The sequence below is a fragment of the Melospiza melodia genome, unplaced genomic scaffold (assembly GCF_035770615.1).
Source record: "Melospiza melodia melodia isolate bMelMel2 unplaced genomic scaffold, bMelMel2.pri scaffold_48, whole genome shotgun sequence".
Lineage (NCBI taxonomy): Eukaryota > Metazoa > Chordata > Aves > Passeriformes > Passerellidae > Melospiza > Melospiza melodia.
In genome coordinates this window covers 1234370-1241826 of record NW_026948796.1, presented here as the reverse complement: position 1 = coordinate 1241826, position 7457 = coordinate 1234370, and positions in this window count along the sequence as shown.

Sequence of the window (7457 nt, the reverse complement as noted above, 5' to 3'; positions counted from 1 at the left end):
CTAATTGCATTACTATTTTTAGAACCATTTTATTACTATTAAACTTTTAAAATTTTAAAAACAAGTGATTGGCGTTTTTCACAATGTATAAAGGTTAAGAAAAGTTTATAGATTTATAGTTGTGCTGTACCCCTCACATGGTTATCAAGGGACAGCTGGGGTTGGGACATCTGGGAGGGCTGGCGTGTCGCTATGGCCACACCTGACCCCCAGTCAGGATTTGAGGAAGAGATCTCCACCAGTGGACAGCGAAGAAGGGGCTGATGGACAGAACTTCAGGAGGGGTTAAAGGGTTAAAAAGGGAAAACCTCCATTGTGAGGGGCCTGAGCACATGGCGAGGAAAATCTTTTGCTCCTGGTGCTGTAACCTTTTTTCTTTATTCAGTCTTCTGTTGTATTTTTGATAAGCTTTAATAAGCCTTCCTAAACTATGAAAAGTGGGTAGCTATTTCTCACACTGTGGTCTGCAACACTCACACTTTATTACAATAAAATGCTTTTGTTTATTAGGTTTACATCAGTTCCAGATGCTTTTATGAGCTTTTATGCCTTTTTATCTATAGATGTTTAATACCACTATCTGCTTATTGCAACATTCCAGGAATCCCTTTTGACTCTTCTCTCCATATTCCTGCAGAAGGTCAGGTCACTGTGGGTTTTACACCACTAAAAATCCAGGCTGTTCAGATCCTAGGTGTTGGGAAATTTAGCTGACTAGAGAAAAGTACAAAGCCGTGGCTAATTCCAAGTTCTGCACCTGCTAGATAGTGTGTCCTTGGGCCTAGCTGTAGTAGGATAACAAATAGTGAAAGAGACATGAGAAAAGAGAGATGTAACCCCTAAGGAATAAGGAAGAGTTAATGGTATAGTTTAACCAATAGATTGCTTGGCTTACAGAATATTCATAAGCTTATTATTTGCTGTATAAGTGTTTGATGCTTTCTTCAATAAACTGGACCTGTGATGAACCATCTGGTGTCCTGGTCTCCTTCCTTCGACACCTAGGTGTGATGGGCAGGCACAATTTCCCTGCTGACACAGGGACTGATGACAAACCCCTCTGTTGTCACTGAAAACAAAAGAAAGGAGGAAGTTTCTGCCCATTGGAAAGTCCCCGTTTGCCCTGAAGGACTCTGCCTCTTCTTTCTCAGCAGCAGCTCAGCAGCCGGATGCCAAGGACAAGAGAGGGAGGGGTGGTTGATTTGTGTGACAATTTAACAGCCCTTGCAAACAAGAGCTGAGTCTGTCAGTAACATCTCTGCAGAGGCAAGTCCTTGCTGAGGATGCAGAGCTGAGTCACTTGTGTTTAGTTTGCATCGAGTTAATGGCACGGTGGGTTTTCATGCTGCAGGTGTGGCCCCTCTGACAGCAGCCTGTTCATCCTTCAGGGGGTTTGCACCCACAGGGACAGTGCTGCTCCTGCCAGCACACCACAGTTTGTCCTCATGCCAAAAAGTCCAGGCAGAACTTCTTAAAGGAGCATTTTCCCTTTGCTCTCAAACCAAAGATTTAGATGTAATGGTATAATAGAAACAAATCTTTTCCCCTGTTGTCTGTTGGGACAGGAGGAAAATCCTATCACATCCAGATAGCAAGGCGCTGATTACACTTCCACTCTGGAAATGATTTGCAGGAGCAAGTAAAGTAAATTCTCTGCTAGAACAGTGAAGTCCTGCCACTCTAAATCAGTGTGGTGCCTGAAGGGTTTTGTAGCAGGGTTGCACCTAAGTTGATGCTCAAGAAATTTATAAGGTCCAACATAGACCTAAGGTTTGCACAGCAGAGTTTAGGCTGACAGCTAAGGGAGCGTAAATTAAAGGGTCTTTCCAACCCAGAAGGCTGATGAGAATTTTTGGCATTTGTGCTGTCCTTCCTTGTTTAAAGGATAGCAACATATTTGATGAGATTTTGGAATTGCAACTAAAAGTCATGGCCAGATTTAGTCACCTAAGTGGTTGTTGTGCATTTCTAATTGTGGAGGTCAATATCAGTGTAACTGCTTCTGGTAATACAAAAAGCTCTTTCAAGACACTTCTTAAGAGAAAGGTCCTTTTCCTTTTCACTCTGAACTGCAAAGCCCCTCCAGGATGTACAGCAAACAGGTTATCTAGATTGTCCTTTCTTAATAACAGGAAACTTCCCCTTTAATCAGCCTGAATTGCACAATTCTCATCTGTATGAAGGAATTTTATTTAGTCTCTGCTGTAAAGAAGTGATTTCTATGCAACAGGGCTGATTAAGGGCAGACCCAAATTAACAAGAGGAGTATTTGTAAGAGCTGCCATTACTCTCACACACTTTAAACAACCCATACCGCCGAGCCCAAAGCTAATATGGCTCTGTGTTAAACATTTCTGATGGATTACACATCCTTGTGTGAAGATGGAATTAGGATGTAAAGCCAGTATTTTTGCATATACAAACATTGTGCAAGAACATTGCATCTTCAAAATGGAAACCAAATATCACCTGTACAGGGTAAACGCTGCAATAACATGAATACACTTCTCCCATCAGGTTCACAGGCAGCTTAACCAATTCTGTGCTTGCAGATAATCTGTTCTGGCATCTTTTGGGGCCCTGAACCAGGAAAGTCACACTGAAATACTGTGGGACCATGAAAATTTCTCCAGATCCAAACCAGTCTCCAGGTGACACAAGTGACTGCAGCAACCTCCAATAATGCAGTGGAGGCCAGATTTGCTGTGTTCTCTTTGTCATTGTGGGTTTGTAATTCAGACTCACAGAAAGGCTTGAGTTGGAAGGGGCCTTAAAGACCCTCTAGATCCAACCCCCTGCCATGGGCAGGGACACCTTCCACTAGACCAGGTGGCTCAGAGCCCCTGCGAGGTTTGGCAAATACCCAAAGACACCTTTTCCTCTGTTTTGCAAGGTCAGATTTCCATGCTCACTTTCACAGATGGCTCCAGTCTGACACAGGGCATTGCTGATTGGTCACTCTTATCTCCACAGCCCAGCAGAGATCCTGTTTTGGATGGCTCTCACTGCTTCCAAGGCCCCAGGGACCAGCCACTGCCTCTCCTCCTTCTGCTTTCCCTTCCAGGATCAGAGATTTCCTGCTGCTTCCTCCACGTCTGAGACAACTGGAGGAGATGAGGGGCTGAGGATGTGGCTTCTGACAGAGAGTTGATAACACTCAGCTGAGTATTTTATTCTCCTGCCACTAAGCTGTCAGGCTGCTGCTGAAATTCCTCCTGCTTGGAAAGGGCTGGTGTGAGCAGCAGGAATTGTTGCTGGCTGGAATTTTCCAAGAGCTGGACAAAAGAAGCATTTTGTGGAAGGGCACCAGCTGCCCTTGGTCAGCAGCACAAGGTGTGAGGTCCCCTTTGAAGGCCATCCCTGCACAAGGACAGCCTGGCCTTCTCCAGTGCCCAGAGCACCTTCCAGGCTTTTGGGCTGGCCTCGTCCATCACCCTGGAGAAGCAGGTTGCTGTTGAAACTCTCATATCCACAGTTTATGGCTGGATTGCCGTGTCTTACCACAGACAGCCCTGGAGACACCAGCACAGGCTCCATCTGCAATACAAGGGGACTTTGTTCCAGCTTTTCCCTTGGACCAGCGTGCAGCAAGCCCACCTGGGCCTCATTCAGGTCTGTCTGGGTGGTAGTCAGCTTCTGCTGGGAATTTAAAGCTTTTACCCTACTTTCCCCAGCAAATAGTGGAGCAAACCCAGCCGCACCAACCCCCGGATTTCACTCTAAAAACCACGATTTTCATTTTCCTCTATTCAAGTCTTGAAGAAAACAAACTTTTCTTGAGTGAGCTGGAGGCACAGTGTTCTCCAAGATCATTCTTGAATAGGACAATATTGCAGGGGAAGACTGGCAAACCCAGAGTTTACTGGTGCTTAGGAAGCTTTGCAAAACCTTCCCACGTGCAGTGCTCTTGCACCCTCCTGAGTTCCTGGAGCCCTCACTCAGCTCAGGCACAGTTTGGACAGAAGGGGATGGTTCCGTCTGTCACGTGGGGACAGGAGGAGGGAAGACTTTGCAAACACAGCCACGAGGGCAGGGCTGTTTTCTTTGATGGTGCCAAGGTAGTACATCATCTTTGATTAAATGTGAGGTGCTGAAGGGCAAAAATTCTCAGTGATAAGGAGAGAGTGTCTCCACTCACACAGCAAGGTAAGTGAAGGGGAAAGAGCAATCTGTATTTTATGGGAGGTGTTCAGTTTTTAATAAAACCTTCTTGCAGAACACGTGCCTAGGCAGGGGTGATTCAGAGCATTTTATCAGCCTCACAGAGTATCCCCACATCTGCTTTGCCACATTTTCTCTCCTTTTTTCATTGTGAATGATTTCTCCTGCCAGGGTTGCTCCTGCTTGGAGTTCTACTCTCAGTGGAGCCCCGGAGTTTTCTCAGCTGCCTCTGCAGCGAGTTCTGAGCCAACGTGGGGCTCTGCTGCCAGCCCAAATCTGCCCTTCCCCTGCCCAGCCCGAGTGCAGGTGGGGCAGGTGCTGGGCATGGCCGGAGATTGGCATGGCCAAAATCCTCCAGCATTTACACCTGCCCATGGCTTTGGGTAGCACAAATGTCAGAACACCCATCATAGCTGACAAATGGCATTTCTTGCAGATTGCTACACTAGCACTTCTGATCCAACAAATACACGAGAATCAATTTCAGTTGCAAAATGTCATTTATTACAAAGTGCTACACCCACACCGACAATGCAGAACTATACAAATCTCAATTTGGGTTAAAAACAGGAATTTATTATATTATTACAACCTGTCTATGTAATAATATATAAATACCAACTTCAGTTAATTTATTGCCAGCCTCCACAACAACTCACTATACACAAATATCAATAAGGTGTTTAACAACTTAATTTATTACCTATTACTACAAGGATTAGGCCCATCTAGGAATACAAAAATATCTCCATAGATATGTAAATAGAATTATATCTAGAAACAGATAAATATACATATAAAAATAGACATATACCTATACAAATACCAATATTCCTATTTTAAAAGCCATATAACAAAAATTATATCAAAAGAGATACCTACACAAGTTTACCCACAGGAAATAGAAATTAAAACAGATATAACAATATCCATGTATACACAGATAAATTTATAAACATACATGTAATTTAAAAACAAATATATATACATAGCATACATTCATAACAAAATAAATATACATAAATATAAGAATATACACATGGAAATAAACACATACAAATAGCAAGCCACACACAGAAATACAGATGTAATAATCCCTGTCCACATTCAAGTCCGTGTATCTGTAAAGAACACTCAAAGCAGAGGGATCCCAGCTGCCCCATCTTCAAAGCCTCTCGCTCGGTCTCCTCCTCCCGTGCAGAGCAGCTCTCCTGGACAGGGACAGCAGATGGGACATCTGGCAAGCAAAGGGAACACTGAGTGAGTATGGGGACGTTTCCCTTGGCAGCAGCTGCACTTCCATCAGGGCAGAGGAAATGTCAGAGCCTCCCCAGGGGGTCAGAAGGAGAAAGCAGCCGGGCGGGCCGGGCTGTGGTGAGCGCAGCCACGGCGGGACTGTCCCGCAGCCCCGGCAGCCCGGCAGAGCCGGCACAGCTCCCGGGCCCTGCGGCACAGCTGCCTTGCCCAAGGACAGCCCCTGTGCCAGCTGGGGCAGCTGCGCTGAGCAGCCCCAGCACGGGCAGGGCCCGCTCCTGCCCCGCCGGGCAGTGCCCACGGCCACAGCCCACGGCAGCCTCAGCCCCACCTGCCTCCCCGGGCCTGTGGCCTCAGCCAGGCTCTCTCCAGGCTGGCAGCAGCAGGGCCCCGTTCACTTCTCTCGCTGCTGGCCTTCAGCTCCTCCCTGCTGGCTCCTGTCAGTCTCCGGCTGTCCTCAAGGTCTTCGTGGCAGCTGTGGCAAAAGTGGAGGCTCTGGAATTGCTTCCAAGGCCTGGCAGAGCTGCAGTCCTGGAGCCCTCTGTGCTCCCTGCTGGCCCCCTCCATCCCCTCAGCCCCGCCATGCTCTCAGTGAAGCCCCAGCCCCCTTCAGTTTCTTCAGCCCCTCACAGTCCTCTCGCCCGCCTCAGTCCCTTCTGAGCCATCCCGTCCCCTGAGACCTGCCACCCTGCCAGCCTGTGCCACCTCCCTGTCACCTCAGTGCCACCAAGGCCCTCAGCTGTCCCACAGCCCTCAGGCCCAGCAGCAGCTCAGGGTCACCGTCCCTTCAGCGCCACGGCCCCCTCAGCCCCCTCAGTCTCACCGTCCTTCAGCAGCTCCTCAGGGACAGTGCCTGGGGCCAGTGGCAGCTCCCACCGCTCCAGGGACAGCCGGGGCTGGAAGTGCTGCTCCGCCCGGCCCGGCCGCCAGCTCGGACCCAGCACAGGGACAGGGGACACAGGGGGCACCGGGGGAAAAACAAGAGGTGAAAAAGGCAGCTGAGGTGGGAAAGAGGTACAAATGCAGCCTAGGCCTACACAAACAGCAATCCTTCCATCAGTCTCCAACTAAACAGTCCTATTCCTCTTAGTATATAACTATACACACTTATAAATCCAACTTCATACGTATATATATTTTTTACTCTACACATATAAAAATCTAACTCTGAAAATCTATAAATGTAAATATATAACAAAATATAAGCATATCCCATCTATAACTATATACACATCAATATATGCCCATATAAATAGAACACTATCATCTATAAATACTAATAAATAGAACCACAGAAATTTATAAACATATCTACAAACAGAGGAGCTCTACCTGCCTGATGGTCACAGGCTCTCCCCTGTCTCTTCCAGCCCTCCTGGAGATGTTGGTCAGATGGCATCTGGGAAGCAAAGGGAACGCTCAGTCAATATTGGCCCTTCTGCACCTTTCCCTTGGGCAGCAATTGTCCTTCTACCAGGGGCTCTCAAAGATGGCCTGAGAGGCAGACTCTCACTTGGCAATTTGGAGCAATGTGCCCTTAAAAGAACAGGGACCATTCCAAGGGTTCAAAAGTGTGCTTCAAAGCATTGAATTATCTCGATAAAGTCCCAGCCCCCGCAGTGCAAAGGGCACCCAGGAGAGCTTGAAACACAGACAGTCCCAGCTGCCACAAGGAAGACCAGCCTTGTTCTTTCTCTGAGCTGACAGAGACACCTCAGTCCTCACTGAAATGGCTGAAGCTGAAGGTGCTGGGAGCTGAGTCATGAACCAGCTCCATTACCTGCCATCTACAAACTGCCCTCTGCAGTGAGCAGCAGCTGCTCCACCTTGATCATCAGCTCTGGCAGGAAGGGCTGGGAGGGACAGAGCTCCCTACGAGGCCTGCAGGCTGCACCAGCTTGGCTAAGGGATGGATGCAAAGTGCTCCTTCTCACCTCTTAGGCCTCCCTAATCAGGAGTCATTCAAGCTTTTCCTTCTGATACTGGAGTTACCGTGATTTTTCAATTGGTTGGCCTCTGATGTTGTGCTCCTTGTTTTTCTT